This window comes from Stenella coeruleoalba (genome assembly GCF_951394435.1).
Source record: "Stenella coeruleoalba genome assembly, contig: scaffold_28, whole genome shotgun sequence".
NCBI lineage: Eukaryota > Metazoa > Chordata > Mammalia > Artiodactyla > Delphinidae > Stenella > Stenella coeruleoalba.
Genome location: NW_027645921.1, coordinates 3,503,765 through 3,530,679, shown reverse-complemented (window position 1 = coordinate 3,530,679; position 26,915 = coordinate 3,503,765). Strand labels below are relative to the sequence as shown.

The 26,915-nt window shown below is 45.0% G+C and overlaps 1 long non-coding RNA gene and 1 pseudogene across 8 annotated transcripts in view; one reads left to right on the top strand and one right to left on the bottom strand.

The window, feature by feature from the left end:
- Nucleotides 1-26,915, top strand: part of LOC307181470 — a 1,536,115-nt gene that overhangs the window by 867,225 nt on the left and 641,975 nt on the right. The window lies entirely within an intron of this gene.
- LOC307181467 (protein-L-isoaspartate O-methyltransferase domain-containing protein 2-like) lies at nucleotides 590-2,175 on the bottom strand (annotated as a pseudogene). The gene has a single exon. The product of its transcript is annotated as a protein-L-isoaspartate O-methyltransferase domain-containing protein 2-like (transcript).

Sequence of the window (26,915 nt, the reverse complement as noted above, 5' to 3'; positions counted from 1 at the left end):
TTCTTCAGGACTTTCTTTGACGGGATTACTCAATGTTGGTTACTTTAAAGGTAACAAAAGGTGTCAGAAAAAAATGCCTTGGAATTCTTTTGCAATTCCACAAAGACACCTGGCAATCTGATACGTTCATTCCTCTCCCCATCACAATTTTTGTTTTTTAAAATTACAATTGACAACTCACGTAAGATGTAATTAATTTACTTAAAATAAGAGAGGGCTTTTCAATCAAGTATCCACGTTCCAAATAACTAAAACATTTAGTTAAATCTTTTAAATTAATCTTTTAATAAATCTTTAATTACTCGGTGCCAGTAATTAAGAGGTTGATTCCGTAAAATTCAAACTTGCACATAGGCGTGTCCCACTCAGAAAAGATTTCATACACTTAGCAACTTGTGCTTTTTGTCTCACCTTTTATAAGAAACACAGATTAATTTCAACTTCAGTTTTCCTTTCTGATGCAGACACGTGTACCTTGTGTAAGAAACGGTCTCCAGGCCACCTCCACGTGTAGACCTCAGCATTTCCTGAGAGTGTGAAGTCAACCCCTCCTCCAGGAGACTCTCGCCCTTTTGAGACATTCCCCCTTGCACCTTATGTTTGTCAGACTATGTTTACAGAAATCAGATGACTGGATGAAAACTCTACAGGACAGTCAAGGACAGACGAGAAGACGAGATGCAGAGCGGGAGCCCCTTCCTCCTCCAGTGCACCTGCTGCGGGCAGCCCTCCAGGAAGGCTTGGCCTCCTCCCCTGGACCACAGACTTACTTTTCTCTGTAATAAAGCAGGTAGTACTTCAGGGGATCTGGCAGAGGGAGGCTCAGGACCTTCTCACGCAGGAAGTTCACCGGGGGCTCGGGCTTGGTGTCCGGCGGGGTTGTCACCTCTTCTTCTTGCCGCTCGTCTTCCAGGTCTCCGCAGCTGGTGTCATCAGAGGGGTTGGAGAGCCGACTGGCAAACACCTCTTTGTCCAAAAAGACAATCGTTTCCATTCGGCGGCGGCGAACTCTCCTCCGTTTAAACCTGGGAGTGTTCTTCAGTCCGTTCCCGTTTTTGTTCACAGCTTCCTGGTGGATGACCTTCTTAATGGTGCCCCGGATGGCAATGCGCGCCAGGTCCTGGAGGCTGCGAACCGTCAGGGGTGTGGACAAGTCGTGATTCTCCTGACTCCGACTGGCAGGGCTGGACGAGTGGAGCAAAAGACACAGCCAGAATCTTTTTGGTTTCCCAGGCGGAAGGACCCGTCCGAGTTATCTTAGTCAACTTCTCTTCCAGCGGCATGACCAGGACGCCCCCGACTTTGAGGAGGCTCTTCATGTACCCCTCGTGCTGCTTCTGCACGCCTGCCCCGCAGTACACCCGGTCATACTGAGAGCAGCCTGGAGAGATCTCCAGGCAATTGCCGGTGACGAAGGAGGGCTCGCAGAAGTCAAACTTGTCGAAGCTGTCACTCGTCCTGATGAAAAAGTCCAGCTTCTGCTTCGCATACTCTGTCACATCTGAATGGAGTTCCACCCCGTGGTTCACACCAAAAGGACCGAGGATGAGCCCCACCATGGAGCTGAGGTAGCCGGTGCCGCTGCCCAGGTTCAGGAAGGAAAGGCCAGGCTGCAGGTCCAGGGCCTCCATCTCCTCCGAATAGATGCACGGAGCAGAGAGGTGGATGTTCCCGTGCTTCCACGCCAGGTCCTTGTACGCGTTCTCCTTAAACTCCTCGAGGTAATAGTCGGCGCGGTCAACAGCTCGGAAGGCCTGCTCCACCAGCTCGGAGCGGATGTACTGCGCTGCCTTCAGATGGTCTATCAGCTCGTCGTTGTCTTCACCAGCACTCACCGCGCCTCCCATCTTCGGGACCACGCTTACAGAAAGCTGCCACTGGAGAGACCTCGGGAACCCCCGGAACGCTGGAGGGTGGACCCCCGGGGAGGGGGGAGGGGCGACGGGAGACGCCTGGGACGCGGAGGGGTGTTTATGCTTGGGGGTGGGGAACGAGAGGACAGCGGAAGAGGACAGGAAGACGGGGAGAGGAGAATGCGGCCCTGGGGGAGGGTCCGGGAGCCCGGGACCACGGGAAGGGGAGGGGTGGAGAGGAGGGAGAGAGGGGGAGGGGGCCGAGGGGCCGCACCGCCCCCATACCCCGCTGCAGGCCGGGCCGAGGGCGGCGGCGGCGGCGGCGGCGGCTCAGTACCTCCTGGCTCGGCGGGCCCGAGGAATCGGACGCTGGGCCGCACCTGCAGCTCTTCCGGCGCCCCTCGCCAGTCCGCCTCCCACTACGCAGCCCCGACCTCCGCCCTACTGATATCTTATGATGTTTCTTTTTCTGTGTGACTTATTTCAGTTAGAATCATCATACCTGAATCCACTCATTGTGCTGCTAAGGGCCTGATGACACAGATTTCATTGCTGAGTGATATTGCTTTGTAAGTAAATACCACAACTTTTTTATCCATTTTTCACTTTCTGTGATGTTGAACTTGTACTGTAAACGAGGTTCTTGTAAACAGAGCCGTTCCAAACTTTGGGGTGGCTGTGTCTTTTTGATTTTAAATTCCCTAAGCTATAGGACCATAAGTGGAAGTGCCCTAGGCTCTGTTGCTTTGTTTTTTAGATGTTTCAGGAAACACCATACACTTCTCCCAAGTGGTTTTTGGCAATTTACATCCCGCCCTTCAGCATAACAAGGCTCCCAGTTCTCCATGGCCTGTCCTGCCTTTCTGGATTTTACACTTTTTTCAGATGGCCCTTTTGACCGGGGGGAAGTGAGACTTCATTGTAGTGCAGATTTCCTTTGCAAGCTTGCTTGGTTGGCCAAAAAGGGCGTATGCGTTTTTTCCTGAATATATTCAGGAAAAAACGCATACGCCCTTTTTGGCCAAGTGCATCATTGTGGACGTTCTGCCTCTTTTCCTATGCTTTCAATGCAATTCCAGTCTACCTCCTGAAATCGGTTTCCTGCAATTCTGCCCCGCTTTCAAGTCCTCTTGGCAGCCTTACTTCAGTCTATTTTTGGACGATTGCTGTCATTTATAACTCTGCAGGTTTGTGAATTACAGTGCCCCTGAGCTCCTTTCTTCAACTCGCTTTCTTGTGACCTGGCCGCAACACCGCAGGATGGCTTCAGGCCCTAATCTGGTTCCGGCCCGGCATGCTGAGCCTTTGGTTAATTCCTCTTCCTGGTGGGAAATGAGAGTTAAATTTGCCCGTCCAGACACCTCCAGCTAGCCTCTCATTGGTTCTCGCTATTCCTGTTCATCTTCCGCAGAAATTGCAAACTGTGCCAAACAGGAGGTTAAAGGGACTGACTCTCCAAGTCGGGAGAGTGTTAGTAAAGCGTCTGGAATGTTGCACCCGAGTACCAGGGGAGGAAAACTGAGACATATTTGAACACGTCTCCCGTTCACATGGTTGATCATACTTGGGTTCCACACGCATGTTTTAGCTGAAGGAAGAATACCTTAAACTTGGGTAGTTGAAACCCGTGGAATGGGTACCATGCAATATGACTTCAAAGGGTCTTCATTTGCTCACCGAACCTCTCCAATCCTATCACTGCTGCGTTTATGCCCCTGTACACATGCTTGATTCTCTTTCAGAGACATAGCAATCCATAGGTTTTAAGATACTTACAAGTCAGGTACATTCTTAGGCGTTTAATATGCGGTGTTGAGTCCATTTCGCTGAGCAAGGAGTAGCTCTTGTCTATTCCATATTTGGCTTAAGGAACTTTATCTGTGCTCATTTCAATCTCTGGTTTTATGCAGCACCCCAACTCACCTTTACCCTTAAGCAACATAAGTTGTTTTTCTAAATGTGAGACCCTTTTCTGTTCTGTAATTCAGTTCCTGTGTAGCCAAGTTTCCATTCCGTGTATTACTGATATCTTATGATGTTTCTTTTTCTGTGTGACTTATTTCAGTTAGAATCATCATACCTGAATCCACTCATTGTGTTGCTAAGGGCCTGATGACATAGATTTCATTGCTGAGTGTTATTGTTTTGTAAGTGAATACCACAACTTCTTTATCCATTTTTCACTTTCTGCGATGTTGAACTTGTACTGTAAACGAGGTTCTTGTAAACAGAGCCGTTCCAAACTTTGGGGTGGCTGTGTCTTTTTGATTTTAATTTCCCTAAGCTATAGGACCATAAGTGGAAGTGCCCTAGGTTCTCTTGCTTTGTTTTTTAGATGTTTCAGGAAACACCATACACTTCTCCCGAGTGGTTGTTGGCAATTTACATCCCGCCGATCAGCATAACAAGGCTCCCAGTTCTCCATGGCCTGTCCTGCCTTTCTGGATTTTACACTTTTTTCAGATGGCCCTTTTGACTGGGGGGAAGTGAGACTTCATTGTAGTGCAGATTTCCTTTGCAAGCTTGCTTGGTTGGCCAAAAAGGGCGTATGCGTTTTTTCCTGAATATATTCAGGAAAAAACGCATACGCCCTTTTTGGCCAAGTGCATCATTGTGGACGTTCTGCCTCTTTTCCTATGCTTTCAATGCAACTCCAGTCTACCTCCTGAAATCGGTTTCCTGCAATTCTGCCCCGCTTTCAAGTCCTCTTGGCAGCCTTACTTCAGTGTATTTTTGGAGGATAGCTGTCATTTATAACTCTGCAGGTTTGTGAATTACAGTGCCCCTGAGCTCCTTTCTTCAACTCGCTTTCTTGTGACCTGGCCGCAACACCGCAGGCTGGCTTCAGGCCCTAATCTGGTTCCAGCCCGGCATGCTGAGCCTTTGGTTAATTCCTCTTCCTGGTGGGAAATGAGAGTTAAATTTGCCCGTCCAGACACCTCCAGCTAGCCTCTCATTGGTTCTCGCTATTCCTGTTCATCTTCCGCAGAAATTGCAAACTTTGCCAAACAGGAGGTTAAAGGCGCTAACTCTCCAAGTGGGGAGAGTGTTAGTAAAGCGTCTGGAATGTTGCACCCGAGTACCAGGGGAGGAAAACTGAGACATATTTGAACACGTCTGCCGTTCACATGGTTGATCATACTTGGGTTCCACATGCATGTTTTAGCTGAAGGAAGAATACCTTAAACCTGGAGAGTTGAGACCCGTGTAATGGGTACCATGCAATATGACTTCAAAGGGTCTTCATTTGCTCACCGAACCTCTCCAATCCTATCACTGCTGCGTTTATGCCCCTGTACACATGCTTGATTCTCTTTCGGAGACATAGCAATCCATAGGTTTTAAGATACTTACTAGTCAGGTACATTCTTAGGCGTTTAATATGCGGTGTTGAGTCCATTTCGTTGAGCAAGGAGTAGCTCTTGTCTATTCCATATTTGACTTAAGGAACTTTATCTGTGCTCATTTCAATCTCTGGTTTTATGCAGCACCCCAACTCACCTTTACCCTTAAGCAAGCATAAGTTGGTTTTCTAAATTTGAGACCCTGTTCTGTTCTGTAATTCGGTTCCTGTGTAGCCAAGTTTACATTCCGTATATTACTGATATCTTATGATGTTTCTTTTTCTGTGTGACTTATTTCAGTTAGAATCATCATACCTGAATCCACTCATTGTGATGCTAAGGGCCTGATGACATAGATTTCATTGCTGAGTGATATTGCTTTGTAAGTAAATACCACAACTTCTTTATCCATTTTTCACTTTCTGCGATGTTGAACTTGTACTGTAAACGAGGTTCTTGTAAACAGAGGCGTCCCAAACTTTGGGGTGGCTGTGTCTTTTTGATTTTGATTTCCCTAAGCTATAGGACCACAAGTGGCAGTGCCCTAGGCTCTGTTGCTTTGTTTTTTAGATGTTTCAGGAAACACCATACACTTCTCCCGAGTGTCTGTTGGCAATTTACATCCCGCCCATCAGCATAACAAGGCTCCCAGTTCTCCATGGCCTGTCCTGCCTTTCTGGATTTTACACTTTTTTCAGATGGCCCTTTTGACCTGGGGGAAGTGAGACTTCATTGTAGTGCAGATTTCCTTTGCAAGCTTGCTTGGTTGGCCAAAAAGGGCATATGCGTTTTTTCCTGAATATATTCAGGTAAAAACGCATACGCCCTTTTTGGCCAAGTGCATCATTGTGGACGTTCTGCCTCTTTTCTTATGCTTTCAATGCAATTTCAGTCTACCTCCTGAAATCGGTTTCCTGCAATTCTGCCCCGCTTTCAAGTCCTCTTGGCAGCCTTACTTCAGTCTATTTTTGGACGATAGCTGTCATTTATAACTCTGCAGGCTTGTGAATTACAGTGCCCCTGAGCTCCTTTCTTCAACTCGCTTTCTTGTGAACTGGCCGCAACACCGCAGGATGGCTTCAGGCCCTAATCTGGTTCCGGCACGGCACGCTGAGCCTTTGGTTAATTCCTCTTCCTGGTGGGAAATGAGAGTTAAGTTTGCCCGTCCAGACACCTCCAGCTAGCCTCTCATTGGTTCTCGCTATTCCTGTTCATCTTCCGCAGAAATTGCAAACTGGGCCAAACAGGAGGTTAAAGGCGCTGACTCTCCAAGTGGGGAGAGTGTTAGTAAAGCGTCTGGAATGTTGCACCCGAGTACCAGGGGAGGAAAACTGAGACATATTTGAACACGTCTCCCGTTCACACGGTTGATCATACTCTGGGTTCCACATGCATGTTTTAACTGAAGGAAGAATACCTTAAACCTGGAGAGTTGAGACCCGTGGAATGGGTACCATGCAATATGTCTTCAAAGGGTCTTCATTTGCTCACCGAACCTCACCAATCCTATCACTGCTGCATTTATGCCCCTGTACACACGCTTGATTCTCTTTTGGAGACATAGCAATCCATAGGTTTTAAGATACTTACTAGTCAGGTACATTCTTAGGCGTTTAATATGGGCTGTTGAGTCCATTTCGTTGAGCAAGGAGTAGCTCTTGTCTATTCCATATTTGGCTTAAGAAACTTTATCTGTGCTCATTTCAATCTCTGGTTTTATGCAGCACCACAACTCACCTTTCCCCTTAAGCAAGCATAAGTTGGTTTTCTAAATTTGAGACCCTGTTCTGTTTTGGAATTCAGTTCCTGTGTAGCCAAGTTTACATTCCGTGTATTACTGATATCTTATGATGTTTCTTTTTCTGTGTGACTTATTTCAGTTAGAATCATCGTACCTGAATCCACTCATTATGCTGCTACGGGCCTGATGACATAGATTTCATTGCTGAGTGATACTGCATTGTACGTAAGTACCACAAGTTCTTTATCCATTATTCACTTTCTGTGATATTGATCTTGTACGGTAAACGAGGTTGTTGTAAACAGAGGCGTCCCAAACTTTGGGGTGGCTGTGTCTTTTTGATTTTAATTTCCCTAAGCTATAGGACCATAAGTGGAAGTGCCCTAGGCTCTGTTGCTTTGTTTTTTAGATGTTTCAGGAAACACCATACACTTCTCCCGAGTGTCTGTTGGCAATTTACATCCCGCCCATCAGCATAACAAGGCTCCCAGTTCTCCATGGCCTGTCCTGCCTTTCTGGATTTTACACTTTTTTCAGATGGCCCTTTTGACTGGGGGGAAGTGAGACTTCATTGTAGTGCAGATTTCCTTTGCAAGCTTGCTTGGTTGGCCAAAAAGGGCGTATGCGTTTTTTCCTGAATATATTCAGGAAAAAACGCATACGCCCTTTTTGGCCAAGTGCATCATTGTGGACGTTCTGCCTCTTTTCCTATGCTTTCAATGCAATTCCAGTCTACCTCCTGAAATCGGTTTCCTGCAATTCTGCCCCGCTTTCAAGTCCTCTTGGCAGCCTTACTTCACTATATTTTTGGACGATAGCTGTCATTTATAACTCTGCAGGTTTGTGAATTACAGTGCCCCTGAGCTCCTTTCTTCAACTCGCTTTCTTGTGACCTGGCCGCAACACCGCAGGCTGGCTTCAGGCCCTAATCTGGTTCCAGCCCGGCATGCTGAGCCTTTGGTTAATTCCTCTTCCTGGTGGGAAATGAGAGTTAAATTTGCCCGTCCAGACACCTCCAGCTAGCCTCTCATTGGTTCTCGCTATTCCTGTTCATCTTCCGCAGAAATTGCAAACTTTGCCAAACAGGAGGTTAAAGGCGCTAACTCTCCAAGTGGGGAGAGTGTTAGTAAAGCGTCTGGAATGTTGCACCCGAGTACCAGGGGAGGAAAACTGAGACATATTTGAACACGTCTGCCGTTCACATGGTTGATCATACTTGGGTTCCACATGCATGTTTTAGCTGAAGGAAGAATACCTTAAACCTGGAGAGTTGAGACCCGTGTAATGGGTACCATGCAATATGACTTCAAAGGGTCTTCATTTGCTCACCGAACCTCTCCAATCCTATCACTGCTGCGTTTATGCCCCTGTACACATGCTTGATTCTCTTTCGGAGACATAGCAATCCATAGGTTTTAAGATACTTACTAGTCAGGTACATTCTTAGGCGTTTAATATGCGGTGTTGAGTCCATTTCGTTGAGCAAGGAGTAGCTCTTGTCTATTCCATATTTGACTTAAGGAACTTTATCTGTGCTCATTTCAATCTCTGGTTTTATGCAGCACCCCAACTCACCTTTACCCTTAAGCAAGCATAAGTTGGTTTTCTAAATTTGAGACCCTGTTCTGTTCTGTAATTCAGTTCCTGTGTAGCCAAGTTTACATTCCGTATATTACTGATATCTTATGATGTTTCTTTTTCTGTGTGACTTATTTCAGTTAGAATCATCATACCTGAATCCACTCATTGTGATGCTAAGGGCCTGATGACATAGATTTCATTGCTGAGTGATATTGCTTTGTAAGTAAATACCACAACTTCTTTATCCATTTTTCACTTTCTGCGATGTTGAACTTGTACTGTAAACGAGGTTCTTGTAAACAGAGGCGTCCCAAACTTTGGGGTGGCTGTGTCTTTTTGATTTTGATTTCCCTAAGCTATAGGACCACAAGTGGCAGTGCCCTAGGCTCTGTTGCTTTGTTTTTTAGATGTTTCAGGAAACACCATACACTTCTCCCGAGTGTCTGTTGGCAATTTACATCCCGCCCATCAGCATAACAAGGCTCCCAGTTCTCCATGGCCTGTCCTGCCTTTCTGGATTTTACACTTTTTTCAGATGGCCCTTTTGACTGGGGGGAAGTGAGACTTCATTGTAGTGCAGATTTCCTTTGCAAGCTTGCTTGGTTGGCCAAAAAGGGCGTATGCGTTTTTTCCTGAATATATTCAGGAAAAAACGCATACGCCCTTTTTGGCCAAGTGCATCATTGTGGACGTTCTGCCTCTTTTCCTATGCTTTCAATGCAATTCCAGTCTACCTCCTGAAATCGGTTTCCTGCAATTCTGCCCCGCTTTCAAGTCCTCTTGGCAGCCTTACTTCAGTCTATTTTTGAACGATAGCTGTCATTTATAACTCTGCAGGCTTGTGAATTACAGTGCCCCTGAGCTCCTTTCTTCAACTCGCTTTCTTGTGAGCTGGCCGCAACACCGCAGGATGGCTTCAGGCCCTAATCTGGTTCCGGCACGGCACGCTGAGCCTTTGGTTAATTCCTCTTCCTGGTGGGAAATGAGAGTTAAATTTGCCCGTCCAGACACCTCCAGGTAGTCTCTCATTGGTTCTCGCTATTCCTGTTCATCTTCCGCAGAAATTGCAAACTGGGCCAAACAGGAGGTTAAAGGCGCTGACTCTCCAAGTGGGGAGAGTGTTAGTAAAGCGTCTGGAATGTTGCACCCGAGTACCAGGGGAGGAAAACTGAGACATATTTGAACACGTCTCCCGTTCACGCGGTTGATCATACTCTGGGTTCCACATGCATGTTTTAGCTGAAGGAAGAATACCTTAAACCTGGAGAGTTGAGACCCGTGGAATGGGTACCATGCAATATGTCTTCAAAGGGTCTTCATTTGCTCACCGAACCTCTCCAATCCTATCACTGCTGCATTTATGCCCCTGTACACACGCTTGATTCTCTTTTGGAGACATAGCAATCCATAGGTTTTAAGATACTTACTAGTCAGGTACATTCTTAGGCGTTTAATATGGGGTGTTGAGTCCATTTCGTTGAGCAAGGAGTAGCTCTTGTCTATTCCATATTTGGCTTAAGAAACTTTATCTGTGCTCATTTCAATCTCTGGTTTTATGCAGCACCACAACTCACCTTTCCCCTTAAGCAAGCATAAGTTGGTTTTCTAAATTTGAGACCCTGTTCTGTTTTGGAATTCAGTTCCTGTGTAGCCAAGTTTACATTCCGTGTATTACTGATATCTTATGATGTTTCTTTTTCTGTGTGACTTATTTCAGTTAGAATCATCGTACCTGAATCCACTCATTATGCTGCTACGGGCCTGATGACATAGATTTCATTGCTGAGTGATACTGCATTGTACGTAAGTACCACAAGTTCTTTATCCATTTTTCACTTTCTGTGATATTGATCTTGTACGGTAAACGAGGTTGTTGTAAACAGAGGCGTCCCAAACTTTGGGGTGGCTGTGTCTTTTTGATTTTAATTTCCCTAAGCTATAGGACCATAAGTGGAAGTGCCCTAGGCTCTGTTGCTTTGTTTTTTAGATGTTTCAGGAAACACCATACACTTCTCCCGAGTGTCTGTTGGCAATTTACATCCCGCCCATCAGCATAACAAGGCTCCCAGTTCTCCATGGCCTGTCCTGCCTTTCTGGATTTTACACTTTTTTCAGATGGCCCTTTTGACCGGGGGGAAGTGAGACTTCATTGTAGTGCAGATTTCCTTTGCAAGCTTGCTTGGTTGGCCAAAAAGGGCGTATGCGTTTTTTCCTGAATATATTCAGGAAAAAACGCATACGCCCTTTTTGGCCAAGTGCATCATTGTGGACGTTCTGCCTCTTTTCCTATGCTTTCAATGCAATTCCAGTCTACCTCCTGAAATCGGTTTCCTGCAATTCTGCCCCGCTTTCAAGTCCTCTTGGCAGCCTTACTTCAGTCTATTTTTGAACGATAGCTGTCATTTATAACTCTGCAGGCTTGTGAATTACAGTGCCCCTGAGCTCCTTTCTTCAACTCGCTTTCTTGTGAGCTGGCCGCAACACCGCAGGATGGCTTCAGGCCCTAATCTGGTTCCGGCACGGCACGCTGAGCCTTTGGTTAATTCCTCTTCCTGGTGGGAAATGAGAGTTAAATTTGCCCGTCCAGACACCTCCAGCTAGTCTCTCATTGGTTCTCGCTATTCCTGTTCATCTTCAGCAGAAATTGCAAACTGGGCCAAACAGGAGGTTAAAGGCGCTGACTCTCCAAGTGGGGAGAGTGTTAGTAAAGCGTCTGGAATGTTGCACCCGAGTACCAGGGGAGGAAACCTGAGACATATTTGAACACGTCTCCCGTTCACACGGTTGATCATACTCTGGGTTCCACATGCATGTTTTAGCTGAAGGAAGAATACCTTAAACCTGGAGAGTTGAGACCCGTGGAATGGGTACCATGCAATATGTCTTCAAAGGGTCTTCATTTGCTCACCGAACCTCTCCAATCCTATCACTGCTGCGTTTATGCCCCTGTACACACGCTTGATTCTCTTTTGGAGACATAGCAGTCCATAGGTTTTAAGATACTTACTAGTCAGGTACATTCTTAGGCGTTTAATATGGGGTGTTGAGTCCATTTCGTTGAGCAAGGAGTAGCTCTTGTCTATTCCATATTTGACTTAAGGAACTTTATCTGTGCTCATTTCAATCTCTGGTTTTATGCAGCACCACAACTCACCTTTCCCCTTAAGCAAGCATAAGTTGGTTTTCTAAATTTGAGACCCTGTTCTGTTTTGGAATTCAGTTCCTGTGTAGCCAAGTTTACATTCCGTGTATTACTGATATCTTATGATGTTTCTTTTTCTGTGTGACTTATTTCAGTTAGAATCATCGTACCTGAATCCACTCATTGTGCTGCTAAGGGCCTGATGACACAGATTTCATTGCTGAGTGATATTGCTTTGTAAGTAAATACCACAACTTCTTTATCCATTTTTCACTTTCTGCGATGTTGAACTTGTACTGTAAACGAGGTTCTTGTAAACAGAGGCGTCCCAAACTTTGGGGTGGCTGTGTCTTTTTTATTTTGATTTCCCTAAGCTATAGGACCACAAGTGGCAGTGCCCTAGGCTCTGTTGCTTTGTTTTTTAGATGTTTCAGGAAACACCATACACTTCTCCCGAGTGTCTGTTGGCAATTTACATCCCGCCCATCAGCATAACAAGGCTCCCAGTTCTCCATGGACTGTCCTGCCTTTCTGGATTTTACACTTTTTTCAGATGGCCCTTTTGACCGGGGGGAAGTGAGACTTCATTGTAGTGCAGATTTCCTTTGCAAGCTTGCTTGGTTGGCCAAAAAGGGCGTATGCGTTTTTTCCTGAATATATTCAGGAAAAAACGCATACGCCCTTTTTGGCCAAGTGCATCATTGTGGACGTTCTGCCTCTTTTCCTATGCTTTCAATGCAATTCCAGTCTACCTCCTGAAATCGGTTTCCTGCAATTCTGCCCCGCTTTCAAGTCCTCTTGGCAGCCTTACTTCAGTCTATTTTTGGACGATAGCTGTCATTTATAACTCTGCAGGCTTGTGAATTACAGTGCCCTTGCACTCCTTTCTTCAACTCGGTTTCTTTTGAGCTGGCCGCAACACCGCAGGATGGCTTCAGGCCCTAATCTGGTTCCGGTACGGCACGCTGAGCCTTTGGTTATTTCCTCTTCCTGTTGGGAAATGAGAGTTAAATTTGCCCGTCCAGACACCTCCAGCTAGCCTCTCATTGGTTCTCGCTATTCCTGTTCATCTTCCGCAGAAATTGCAAACTGGGCCAAACAGGAGGTTAAAGGCGCTGACTCTCCAAGTGGGGAGAGTGTTAGTAAAGCGTCTGGAATGTTGCACCCGAGTACCAGGGGAGGAAAACTGAGACATATTTGAACACGTCTCCCGATCACATGGTTGATCATACTCTGGGTTCCACATGCATGTTTTAGCTGAAGGAAGAATACCTAAAACCTGGGTAGTTGAAACCCGTGAAATGGGTACCATGCAATATGACTTCAAAAGGTCTTCATTTGCTCACCGAACCTCTCCAATCCTATCACTGCTGCGTTTATGCCCCTGTACACATGCTTGATTCTCTTTCGGAGACATAGCAATCCATAGGTTTTAAGATACTTACTAGTCAGGTACATTCTTAGGCGTTTAATATGCGGTGTTGAGTCCATTTCGTTGAGCAAGGAGTAGCCCTTGTCTATTCCATATTTGGCTTAAGGAACTTTATCTGTGCTCATTTCAATCTCTGGTTTTATGCAGCAACCCAACTCACCTTTCCCCTTAAGCAAGCATAAGTTGGTTTTCTAAATTTGAGAACCTGTTCTGTTTTGGAATTCAGTTCCTGTGTAGCCAAGTTTACATTCTGTGTATTAGTGATATCTTATGATGTTTCTTTTTCTGTGTGACTTATTTCAGTTAGAATCATCGTACCTGAATCTACTCATTATGCTGCTACGGGCCTGATGACATAGATTTCATTGCTGAGTGATACTGCATTGTACGTAAGTACCACAAGTTCTTTATTCATTTTTCACTTTCTGCGATGTTGAACTTGTACTGTAAACGAGGTTCTTGTAAACAGAGCCGTTCCAAATTTTGGGGTGGCTGTGTCTTTTTGATTTTAATTTCCCTAAGCTATAGGACCATAAGTGGAAGTGCCCTAGGCTCTGTTGCTTTGTTTTTTAGATGTTTCAGGAAACACCATACACTTCTCCCCAGTGTCTGTTGGCAATTTACATCCCGCCCATCAGCATAACAAGGCTCCCAGTTCTCCATGGCCTGTCCTGCCTTTCTGGATTTTACACTTTTTTCAGATGGCCCTTTTGACCGGGGGGAAGTGAGACTTCATTGTAGTGCAGATTTCCTTTGCAAGCTTGCTTGGTTGGCCAAAAAGGGCGTATGCGTTTTTTCCTGAATATATTCAGGAAAAAACGCATACGCCCTTTTTGGCCAAGTGCATCATTGTGGACGTTCTGCCTCTTTTCCTATGCTTTCAATGCAATTTCAGTCTACCTCCTGAAATCGGTTTCCTGCAATTCTGCCCCGCTTTCAAGTCCTCTTGGCAGCCTTACTTCAGTCTATTTTTGGACGATAGCTGTCATTTATAACTCTGCAGGTTTGTGAATTACAGTGCCCCTGAGCTCCTTTCTTCAACTCGCTTTCTTGTGACCTGGCCGCAACACCGCAGGATGGCTTCAGGCCCTAATCTGGTTCTGGCACGGCACGCTGAGCCTTTGGTTATTTCCTCCTCCTGGTGGGAAATGAGAGTTAAATTTGCCCGTCCAGACACCTCCAGCTAGCCTCTCATTGGTTCTCGCTATTCCTGTTCATCTTCCACAGAAATTGCAAACTGGGCCAAACAGGAGGTTAAAGGCGCTGACTCTCCAAGTGGGGAGAGTGTTAGTAAAGCGTCTGGAATGTTGCACCCGAGTACCAGGGGAGGAAAACTGAGACATATTTGAACACGTCTCCCGATCACATGGTTGATCATACTCTGGGTTCCACATGCATGTTTTAGCTGAAGGAAGAATACCTAAAACCTGGGTAGTTGAAACCCGTGGAATGGGTACCATGCAATATGACTTCAAAGGGTCTTCATTTGCTCACCGAACCTCTCCAATCCTATCACTGCTGTGTTTATGCCCCTGTACACATGCTTGATTCTCTTTCGGAGACATAGCAATCTATAGGTTTTAAGATACTTACTAGTCAGGTACATTCTTAGGCGTTTAATATGGGGTGTTGAGTCCATTTCGTTGAGCAAGGAGTAGCTCTTGTCTATTCCATATTTGGCTTAAGGAACTTTATCTGTGCTCATTTCAATCTCTGGTTTTATGCAGCACCCCAACTCACGTTTCCCCTTAAGCAAGCATAAGTTGGTTTTCTAAATTTGAGACCCTGTTCTGTTCTGTAATTCAGTTCCTGTGTAGCCAAGTTTACATTCCGTGTATTACTGATATCTTATGATGTTTCTTTTTCTGTGTGACTTATTTCAGTTAGAATCATCATACCTGAATCCACTCATTGTGCTGCTAAGGGCCTGATGACACAGATTTCATTGCTGAGTGATATTGCTTTGTAAGTAAATACCACAACTTCTTTATCCATTTTTCACTTTCTGTGATGTTGAACTTGTACTGTAAACGAGTTTCTTGTAAACAGAGCCGTTCCAAACATTGGGGTGGCTGTGTCTTTTTGATTTTAATTTCCCTAAGCTATAGGACCATAAGTGGAAGTGCCCTAGGTTCTGTTGCTTTGTTTTTTAGATGTTTCAGGAAACACCATACACTTGTCCGGAGTGGTTGTTGGCAATTTACATCCCGCCCATCAGCATAACAAGGCTCCCAGTTCTCCATGGACTGTCCTGCCTTTCTGGATTTTACACTTTTTTCAGATGGCCCTTTTGACCGGGGGGAAGTGAGACTTCATTGTAGTGCAGATTTCCTTTGCAAGCTTGCTTGGTTGGCCAAAAAGGGCGTATGCGTTTTTTCCTGAATATATTCAGGAAAAAACGCATACGCCCTTTTTGGCCAAGTGCATCATTGTGGACGTTCTGCCTCTTTTCCTATGCTTTCAATGCAATTCCAGTCTACCTCCTGAAATCGGTTTCCTGCAATTCTGCCCCGCTTTCAAGTCCTCTTGGCAGCCTTACTTCAGTCTATTTTTGAACGATAGCTGTCATTTATAACTCTGCAGGCTTGTGAATTACAGTGCCCCTGAGCTCCTTTCTTCAACTCGCTTTCTTGTGAGCTGGCCGCAACACCGCAGGATGGCTTCAGGCCCTAATCTGGTTCCGGCACGGCACGCTGAGCCTTTGGTTAATTCCTCTTCCTGGTGGGAAATGAGAGTTAAATTTGCCCGTCCAGACACCTCCAGGTAGTCTCTCATTGGTTCTCGCTATTCCTGTTCATCTTCCGCAGAAATTGCAAACTGGGCCAAACAGGAGGTTAAAGGCGCTGACTCTCCAAGTGGGGAGAGTGTTAGTAAAGCGTCTGGAATGTTGCACCCGAGTACCAGGGGAGGAAAACTGAGACATATTTGAACACGTCTCCCGTTCACGCGGTTGATCATACTCTGGGTTCCACATGCATGTTTTAGCTGAAGGAAGAATACCTTAAACCTGGAGAGTTGAGACCCGTGGAATGGGTACCATGCAATATGTCTTCAAAGGGTCTTCATTTGCTCACCGAACCTCTCCAATCCTATCACTGCTGCATTTATGCCCCTGTACACACGCTTGATTCTCTTTTGGAGACATAGCAATCCATAGGTTTTAAGATACTTACTAGTCAGGTACATTCTTAGGCGTTTAATATGGGGTGTTGAGTCCATTTCGTTGAGCAAGGAGTAGCTCTTGTCTATTCCATATTTGGCTTAAGAAACTTTATCTGTGCTCATTTCAATCTCTGGTTTTATGCAGCACCACAACTCACCTTTCCCCTTAAGCAAGCATAAGTTGGTTTTCTAAATTTGAGACCCTGTTCTGTTTTGGAATTCAGTTCCTGTGTAGCCAAGTTTACATTCCGTGTATTACTGATATCTTATGATGTTTCTTTTTCTGTGTGACTTATTTCAGTTAGAATCATCGTACCTGAATCCACTCATTATGCTGCTACGGGCCTGATGACATAGATTTCATTGCTGAGTGATACTGCATTGTACGTAAGTACCACAAGTTCTTTATCCATTTTTCACTTTCTGTGATATTGATCTTGTACGGTAAACGAGGTTGTTGTAAACAGAGGCGTCCCAAACTTTGGGGTGGCTGTGTCTTTTTGATTTTAATTTCCCTAAGCTATAGGACCATAAGTGGAAGTGCCCTAGGCTCTGTTGCTTTGTTTTTTAGATGTTTCAGGAAACACCATACACTTCTCCCGAGTGTCTGTTGGCAATTTACATCCCGCCCATCAGCATAACAAGGCTCCCAGTTCTCCATGGCCTGTCCTGCCTTTCTGGATTTTACACTTTTTTCAGATGGCCCTTTTGACCGGGGGGAAGTGAGACTTCATTGTAGTGCAGATTTCCTTTGCAAGCTTGCTTGGTTGGCCAAAAAGGGCGTATGCGTTTTTTCCTGAATATATTCAGGAAAAAACGCATACGCCCTTTTTGGCCAAGTGCATCATTGTGGACGTTCTGCCTCTTTTCCTATGCTTTCAATGCAATTCCAGTCTACCTCCTGAAATCGGTTTCCTGCAATTCTGCCCCGCTTTCAAGTCCTCTTGGCAGCCTTACTTCAGTCTATTTTTGAACGATAGCTGTCATTTATAACTCTGCAGGCTTGTGAATTACAGTGCCCCTGAGCTCCTTTCTTCAACTCGCTTTCTTGTGAGCTGGCCGCAACACCGCAGGATGGCTTCAGGCCCTAATCTGGTTCCGGCACGGCACGCTGAGCCTTTGGTTAATTCCTCTTCCTGGTGGGAAATGAGAGTTAAATTTGCCCGTCCAGACACCTCCAGCTAGTCTCTCATTGGTTCTCGCTATTCCTGTTCATCTTCAGCAGAAATTGCAAACTGGGCCAAACAGGAGGTTAAAGGCGCTGACTCTCCAAGTGGGGAGAGTGTTAGTAAAGCGTCTGGAATGTTGCACCCGAGTACCAGGGGAGGAAACCTGAGACATATTTGAACACGTCTCCCGTTCACACGGTTGATCATACTCTGGGTTCCACATGCATGTTTTAGCTGAAGGAAGAATACCTTAAACCTGGAGAGTTGAGACCCGTGGAATGGGTACCATGCAATATGTCTTCAAAGGGTCTTCATTTGCTCACCGAACCTCTCCAATCCTATCACTGCTGCGTTTATGCCCCTGTACACACGCTTGATTCTCTTTTGGAGACATAGCAGTCCATAGGTTTTAAGATACTTACTAGTCAGGTACATTCTTAGGCGTTTAATATGGGGTGTTGAGTCCATTTCGTTGAGCAAGGAGTAGCTCTTGTCTATTCCATATTTGACTTAAGGAACTTTATCTGTGCTCATTTCAATCTCTGGTTTTATGCAGCACCACAACTCACCTTTCCCCTTAAGCAAGCATAAGTTGGTTTTCTAAATTTGAGACCCTGTTCTGTTTTGGAATTCAGTTCCTGTGTAGCCAAGTTTACATTCCGTGTATTACTGATATCTTATGATGTTTCTTTTTCTGTGTGACTTATTTCAGTTAGAATCATCGTACCTGAATCCACTCATTGTGCTGCTAAGGGCCTGATGACACAGATTTCATTGCTGAGTGATATTGCTTTGTAAGTAAATACCACAACTTCTTTATCCATTTTTCACTTTCTGCGATGTTGAACTTGTACTGTAAACGAGGTTCTTGTAAACAGAGGCGTCCCAAACTTTGGGGTGGCTGTGTCTTTTTTATTTTGATTTCCCTAAGCTATAGGACCACAAGTGGCAGTGCCCTAGGCTCTGTTGCTTTGTTTTTTAGATGTTTCAGGAAACACCATACACTTCTCCCGAGTGTCTGTTGGCAATTTACATCCCGCCCATCAGCATAACAAGGCTCCCAGTTCTCCATGGACTGTCCTGCCTTTCTGGATTTTACACTTTTTTCAGATGGCCCTTTTGACCGGGGGGAAGTGAGACTTCATTGTAGTGCAGATTTCCTTTGCAAGCTTGCTTGGTTGGCCAAAAAGGGCGTATGCGTTTTTTCCTGAATATATTCAGGAAAAAACGCATACGCCCTTTTTGGCCAAGTGCATCATTGTGGACGTTCTGCCTCTTTTCCTATGCTTTCAATGCAATTCCAGTCTACCTCCTGAAATCGGTTTCCTGCAATTCTGCCCCGCTTTCAAGTCCTCTTGGCAGCCTTACTTCAGTCTATTTTTGGACGATAGCTGTCATTTATAACTCTGCAGGCTTGTGAATTACAGTGCCCTTGCACTCCTTTCTTCAACTCGGTTTCTTTTGAGCTGGCCGCAACACCGCAGGATGGCTTCAGGCCCTAATCTGGTTCCGGTACGGCACGCTGAGCCTTTGGTTATTTCCTCTTCCTGTTGGGAAATGAGAGTTAAATTTGCCCGTCCAGACACCTCCAGCTAGCCTCTCATTGGTTCTCGCTATTCCTGTTCATCTTCCGCAGAAATTGCAAACTGGGCCAAACAGGAGGTTAAAGGCGCTGACTCTCCAAGTGGGGAGAGTGTTAGTAAAGCGTCTGGAATGTTGCACCCGAGTACCAGGGGAGGAAAACTGAGACATATTTGAACACGTCTCCCGATCACATGGTTGATCATACTCTGGGTTCCACATGCATGTTTTAGCTGAAGGAAGAATACCTAAAACCTGGGTAGTTGAAACCCGTGGAATGGGTACCATGCAATATGACTTCAAAAGGTCTTCATTTGCTCACCGAACCTCTCCAATCCTATCACTGCTGCGTTTATGCCCCTGTACACATGCTTGATTCTCTTTCGGAGACATAGCAATCCATAGGTTTTAAGATACTTACTAGTCAGGTACATTCTTAGGCGTTTAATATGCGGTGTTGAGTCCATTTCGTTGAGCAAGGAGTAGCTCTTGTCTATTCCATATTTGGCTTAAGGAACTTTATCTGTGCTCATTTCAATCTCTGGTTTTATGCAGCAACCCAACTCACCTTTCCCCTTAAGCAAGCATAAGTTGGTTTTCTAAATTTGAGAACCTGTTCTGTTTTGGAATTCAGTTCCTGTGTAGCCAAGTTTACATTCCGTGTATTAGTGATATCTTATGATGTTTCTTTTTCTGTGTGACTTATTTCAGTTAGAATCATCGTACCTGAATCTACTCATTATGCTGCTACGGGCCTGATGACATAGATTTCATTGCTGAGTGATACTGCATTGTACGTAAGTACCACAAGTTCTTTATTCATTTTTCACTTTCTGCGATGTTGAACTTGTACTGTAAACGAGGTTCTTGTAAACAGAGCCGTTTCAAATTTTGGGGTGGCTGTGTCTTTTTGATTTTAATTTCCCTAAGCTATAGGACCATAAGTGGAAGTGCCCTAGGCTCTGTTGCTTTGTTTTTTAGATGTTTCAGGAAACACCATACACTTCTCCCCAGTGTCTGTTGGCAATTTACATCCCGCCCATCAGCATAACAAGGCTCCCAGTTCTCCATGGCCTGTCCTGCCTTTCTGGATTTTACACTTTTTTCAGATGGCCCTTTTGACCGGGGGGAAGTGAGACTTCATTGTAGTGCAGATTTCCTTTGCAAGCTTGCTTGGTTGGCCAAAAAGGGCGTATGCGTTTTTTCCTGAATATATTCAGGAAAAAACGCATACGCCCTTTTTGGCCAAGTGCATCATTGTGGACGTTCTGCCTCTTTTCCTATGCTTTCAATGCAATTTCAGTCTACCTCCTGAAATCGGTTTCCTGCAATTCTGCCCCGCTTTCAAGTCCTCTTGGCAGCCTTACTTCAGTCTATTTTTGGACGATAGCTGTCATTTATAACTCTGCAGGTTTGTGAATTACAGTGCCCCTGAGCTCCTTTCTTCAACTCGCTTTCTTGTGACCTGGCCGCAACACCGCAGGATGGCTTCAGGCCCTAATCTGGTTCTGGCACGGCACGCTGAGCCTTTGGTTATTTCCTCCTCCTGGTGGGAAATGAGAGTTAAATTTGCCCGTCCAGACACCTCCAGCTAGCCTCTCATTGGTTCTCGCTATTCCTGTTCATCTTCCGCAGAAATTGCAAACTGGGCCAAACAGGAGGTTAAAGGCGCTGACTCTCCAAGTGGGGAGAGTGTTAGTAAAGCGTCTGGAATGTTGCACCCGAGTACCAGGGGAGGAAAACTGAGACATATTTGAACACGTCTCCCGATCACATGGTTGATCATACTCTGGGTTCCACATGCATGTTTTAGCTGAAGGAAGAATACCTAAAACCTGGGTAGTTGAAACCCGTGGAATGGGTACCATGCAATATGACTTCAAAGGGTCTTCATTTGCTCACCGAACCTCTCCAATCCTATCACTGCTGTGTTTATGCCCCTGTACACATGCTTGATTCTCTTTCGGAGACATAGCAATCTATAGGTTTTAAGATACTTACTAGTCAGGTACATTCTTAGGCGTTTAATATGGGGTGTTGAGTCCATTTCGTTGAGCAAGGAGTAGCTCTTGTCTATTCCATATTTGGCTTAAGGAACTTTATCTGTGCTCATTTCAATCTCTGGTTTTATGCAGCACCCCAACTCACGTTTCCCCTTAAGCAAGCATAAGTTGGTTTTCTAAATTTGAGACCCTGTTCTGTTCTGTAATTCAGTTCCTGTGTAGCCAAGTTTACATTCCGTGTATTACTGATATCTTATGATGTTTCTTTTTCTGTGTGACTTATTTCAGTTAGAATCATCATACCTGAATCCACTCATTGTGCTGCTAAGGGCCTGATGACACAGATTTCATTGCTGAGTGATATTGCTTTGTAAGTAAATACCACAACTTCTTTATCCATTTTTCACTTTCTGTGATGTTGAACTTGTACTGTAAACGAGTTTCTTGTAAACAGAGCCGTTCCAAACATTGGGGTGGCTGTGTCTTTTTGATTTTAATTTCCCTAAGCTATAGGACCATAAGTGGAAGTGCCCTAGGTTCTGTTGCTTTGTTTTTTAGATGTTTCAGGAAACACCATACACTTGTCCGGAGTGGTTGTTGGCAATTTACATCCCGCCCATCAGCATAACAAGGCTCCCAGTTCTCCATGGACTGTCCTGCCTTTCTGGATTTTACACTTTTTTCAGATGGCCCTTTTGACCGGGGGGAAGTGAGACTTCATTGTAGTGCAGATTTCCTTTGCAAGCTTGCTTGGTTGGCCAAAAAGGGCGTATGCGTTTTTTCCTGAATATATTCAGGAAAAAACGCATACGCCCTTTTTGGCCAAGTGCATCATTGTGGACGTTCTGCCTCTTTTCCTATGCTTTCAATGCAATTCCAGTCTACCTCCTGAAATCGGTTTCCTGCAATTCTGCCCCGCTTTCAAGTCCTCTTGGCAGCCTTACTTCAGTCTATTTTTGGACGATAGCTGTCATTTATAACTCTGCAGGTTTGTGAATTACAGTGCCCCTGAGCTCCTTTCTTCAACTCGATTTCTTTTGAGCTGGCCGCAACACCGCAGGATGGCTTCAGGCCCTAATCTGGTTCCGGTACGGCACGCTGAGCCTTTGGTTATTTCCTCTTCCTGTTGGGAAATGAGAGTTAAATTTGCCCGTCCAGACACCTCCAGCTAGCCTCTCATTGGTTCTCGCTATTCCTGTTCATCTTCCGCAGAAATTGCAAACTGTGCCAAACAGGAGGTTAAAGGCGCTGACTCTCCAAGTGGGGAGAGTGTTAGTAAAGCGTCTGGAATGTTGCACCCGAGTACCAGGGGAGGAAAACTGAGACATATTTGAACACGTCTCCCGATCACATGGTTGATCATACTCTGGGTTCCACATGCATGTTTTAGCTGAAGGAAGAATACCTAAAACCTGGGTAGTTGAAACCCGTGGAATGGGTACCATGCAATATGACTTCAAAGGGTCTTCATTTGCTCACCGAACCTCTCCAATCCTATCACTGCTGCGTTTATGCCCCTGTACACATGCTTGATTCTCTTTCGGAGACATAGCAATCCATAGGTTTTAAGATACTTACTAGTCAGGTACATTCTTAGGCGTTTAATATGCGGTGTTGAGTCCATTTCGTTGAGCAAGGAGTAGCTCTTGTCTATTCCATATTTGGCTTAAGGAACTTTATCTGTGCTCATTTCAATCTCTGGTTTTATGCAGCAACCCAACTCACCTTTCCCCTTAAGCAAGCATAAGTTGGTTTTCTAAATTTGAGAACCTGTTCTGTTTTGGAATTCAGTTCCTGTGTAGCCAAGTTTACATTCCGTGTATTAGTGATATCTTATGATGTTTCTTTTTCTGTGTGACTTATTTCAGTTAGAATCATCGTACCTGAATCTACTCATTATGCTGCTACGGGCCTGATGACATAGATTTCATTGCTGAGTGATACTGCATTGTAAGTAAGTACCACAAGTTCTTTATTCATTTTTCACTTTCTGCGATGTTGAACTTGTACTGTAAACGAGGTTCTTGTAAACAGAGCCGTTCCAAATTTTGGGGTGGCTGTGTCTTTTTGATTTTAATTTCCCTAAGCTATAGGACCATAAGTGGAAGTGCCCTAGGCTCTGTTGCTTTGTTTTTTAGATGTTTCAGGAAACACCATACACTTCTCCCCAGTGTCTGTTGGCAATTTACATCCCGCCCATCAGCATAACAAGGCTCCCAGTTCTCCATGGACTGTCCTGCCTTTCTGGATTTTACACTTTTTTCAGATGGCCCTTTTGACCGGGGGGAAGTGAGACTTCACTGTAGTGCAGATTTCCTTTGCAAGCTTGCTTGGTTGGCCAAAAAGGGCGTATGCGTTTTTTCCTGAATATATTCAGGAAAAAACGCATACGCCCTTTTTGGCCAAGTGCATCATTGTGGACGTTCTGCCTCTTTTCCTATGCTTTCAATGCAATTTCAGTCTACCTCCTGAAATCGGTTTCCTGCAATTCTGCCCCGCTTTCAAGTCCTCTTGGCAGCCTTACTTCAGTCTATTTTTGGACGATAGCTGTCATTTATAACTCTGCAGGTTTGTGAATTACAGTGCCCCTGAGCTCCTTTCTTCAACTCGCTTTCTTTTGAGCTGGCCGCAACACCGCAGGATGGCTTCAGGCCCTAATCTGGTTCTGGCACGGCACGCTGAGCCTTTGGTTATTTCCTCCTCCTGGTGGGAAATGAGAGTTAAATTTGCCCGTCCAGACACCTCCAGCTAGCCTCTCATTGGTTCTCGCTATTCCTGTTCATCTTCCGCAGAAATTGCAAACTGGGCCAAACAGGAGGTTAAAGGCGCTGACTCTCCAAGTGGGGAGAGTGTTAGTAAAGCGTCTGGAATGTTGCACCCGAGTACCAGGGGAGGAAAACTGAGACATATTTGAACACGTCTCCCGATCACATGGTTGATCATACTCTGGGTTCCACATGCATGTTTTAGCTGAAGGAAGAATACCTAAAACCTGGGTAGTTGAAACCCGTGGAATGGGTACCATGCAATATGACTTCAAAGGATCTTCATTTGCTCACCGAACCTCTCCAATCCTATCACTGCTGCGTTTATGCCCCTGTACACATGCTTGATTCTCTTTCGGAGACATAGCAATCTATAGGTTTTAAGATACTTACTAGTCAGGTACATTCTTAGGTGTTTAATATGCGGTGTTGAGTCCATTTCGTTGAGCAAGGAGTAGCTCTTGTCTATTCCATATTTGGCTTAAGGAACTTTATCTGTGCTCATTTCAATCTCTGGTTTTATGCAGCACCCCAACTCACCTTTCCCCTTAAGCAAGCATAAGTTGGTTTTCTAAATTTGAGACCCTGTTCTGTTCTGTAATTCAGTTCCTGTGTAGCCAAGTTTACATTCCGTGTATTAGTGATATCTTATGATGTTTCTTTTTCTGTGTGACTTATTTCAGTTAGAATCATCGTACCTGAATCTACTCATTATGCTGCCACGGGCCTGATGACACAGATTTCATTGCTGAGTGATACTGCATTGTACGTAAGTACCACAAGTTCTTTATCCATTTTTCACTTTCTGCGATGTTGAACTTGTACTGTAAATGAGGTTCTTGTAAACAGAGCCGTTCCAAACTTTGGGGTGGCTGTGTCTTTTTGATTTTAATTTCCCTAAGCTATAGGACCATAAGTGGAAGTGCCCTAGGCTCTGTTGCTTTGTTTTTTAGATGTTTCAGGAAACACCATACACTTCTCCCGAGTGGTTGTTGGCAATTTACATCCCGCCCATCAGCATAACAAGGTTCCCAGTTCTCCATGGCCTGTCCTGCCTTTCTGGATTTTACACTTTTTTCAGATGGCCCTTTTGACCGGGGGGAAGTGAGACTTCATTGTAGTGCAGATTTCCTTTGCAAGCTTGCTTGGTTGGCCAAAAAGGGCGTATGCGTTTTTTCCTGAATATATTCAGGAAAAAACGCATACGCCCTTTTTGGCCAAGTGCATCATTGTGGACGTTCTGCCTCTTTTCCTATGCTTTCAATGCAATTCCAGTCTACCTCCTGAAATCGGTTTCCTGCAATTCTGCCCCGCTTTCAAGTCCTCTTGGCAGCCTTACTTCAGTCTATTTTTGGATGATAGCTGTCATTTATAACTCTGCAGGTTTGTGAATTACAGTGCCCCTGAGCTCCTTTCTTCAACTCGCTTTCTTTTGAGCTGGCCGCAACACCGCAGGATGGCTTCAGGCCCTAATCTGGTTCTGGTACAGCACGCTGAGCCTTTGGTTATTTCCTCTTCCTGGTGGGAAATGAGTGTTAAATTTGCCCGTCCAGACACCTCCAGCTAGCCTCTCATTGGTTCTCACTATTCCTGTTCATCTTCCGCAGAAATTGCAAACTGGGCCAAACAGGAGGTTAAAGGCGCTGACTCTCCAAGGGGGAGAGTGTTAGTAAAGCGTCTGGAATGTTGCACCCGAGTACCAGGGGAGGAAAACTGAGACATATTTGAACACGTCTCCCGTTCACATGGTTGATCATACTTGGGTTCCACATGCATGTTTTAGCTGAAGGAAGAATACCTTAAACCTGGAGAGTTGAGACCCGTGAAATGGGTACCATGCAATATGACTTCAAAGGGTCTTCATTTGCTCACCGAACCTCTCCAATCCTATCACTGCTGCGTTTATGCCCCTGTACACATGCTTGATTCTCTTTCGGAGACATAGGAATCCATAGGTTTTATGATACTTACTAGTCAGGTACATTCTTAGGCGTTTAATATGCGGTGTTGAGTCCATTTCGTTGAGCAAGGAGTAGCTCTTGTCTATTTCATATTTGACTTAAGGAACTTTATCTGTGCTCATTTCAATCTCTGGTTTTATGCAGCACCCCAACTCACCTTTCCCCTTAAGCAAGCATAAGTTGGTTTTCTAAATTTGAGACCCTGTTCTGTTCTGTAATTCAGTTCCTGTGTAGCCAAGTTTACATTCCGTGTATTACTGATATCTTATGATGTTTCTTTTTCTGTGTGACTTATTTCAGTTAGAATCATCATACCTGAATCCACTCATTGTGCTGCTAAGGGCCTGATGACATAGATTTCATTGCTGAGTGATATTGTTTTGTAAGTAAATACCACAACTTCTTTATCCATTTTTCACTTTCTGCGATGTTGAACTTGTACTGTAAACGAGGTTGTTGTAAACAGAGGCGTCCCAAACTTTGGGGTGGCTGTGTCTTTTTGATTTTAATTTCCCTAAGCTATAGGACCATAAGTGGCAGTGCCCTAGGCTCTGTTGCTTTGTGTTTTAGATGTTTCAGGAAACATCATACACTTCTCCCAAGTGTCTGTTGGCAATTTACATCCCACCCATCAGCATAACAAGGCTCCCAGTTCTCAATGACCTGTTGCCTTTCTGGATTTTACACTTTTTTCAGATGGCCCTTTTGACCGGGGGGAAGTGAGACTTCATTGTAGTGCAGATTTCCTTTGCAAGCTTGCTTGGTTGGCCAAAAAGGGCGTATGCGTTTTTTCCTGAATATATTCAGGAAAAAACGCATACGCCCTTTTTGTCCAAGTGCATCATTGTGGACGTTCTGCCTCTTTTCCTATGCTTTCAATGCAATTCCAGTCTACCTCCTGAAATCGGTTTCCTGCAATTCTGCCCCGCTTTCAAGTCCTCTTGGCAGCCTTACTTCAGTCTATTTTTGGACGATAGCTGTCATTTATAACTCTGCAGGTTTGTGAATTACAGTGCCCCTGAGCTCCTTTCTTCAACTCGCTTTCTTGTGACCTGGCCGCAACACCGCAGGATGGCTTCAGGCCCTAATCTGGTTCTGGCACGGCACGCTGAGCCTTTGGTTATTTCCTCCTCCTGGTGGGAAATGAGAGTTAAATTTGCCCGTCCAGACACCTCCAGCTA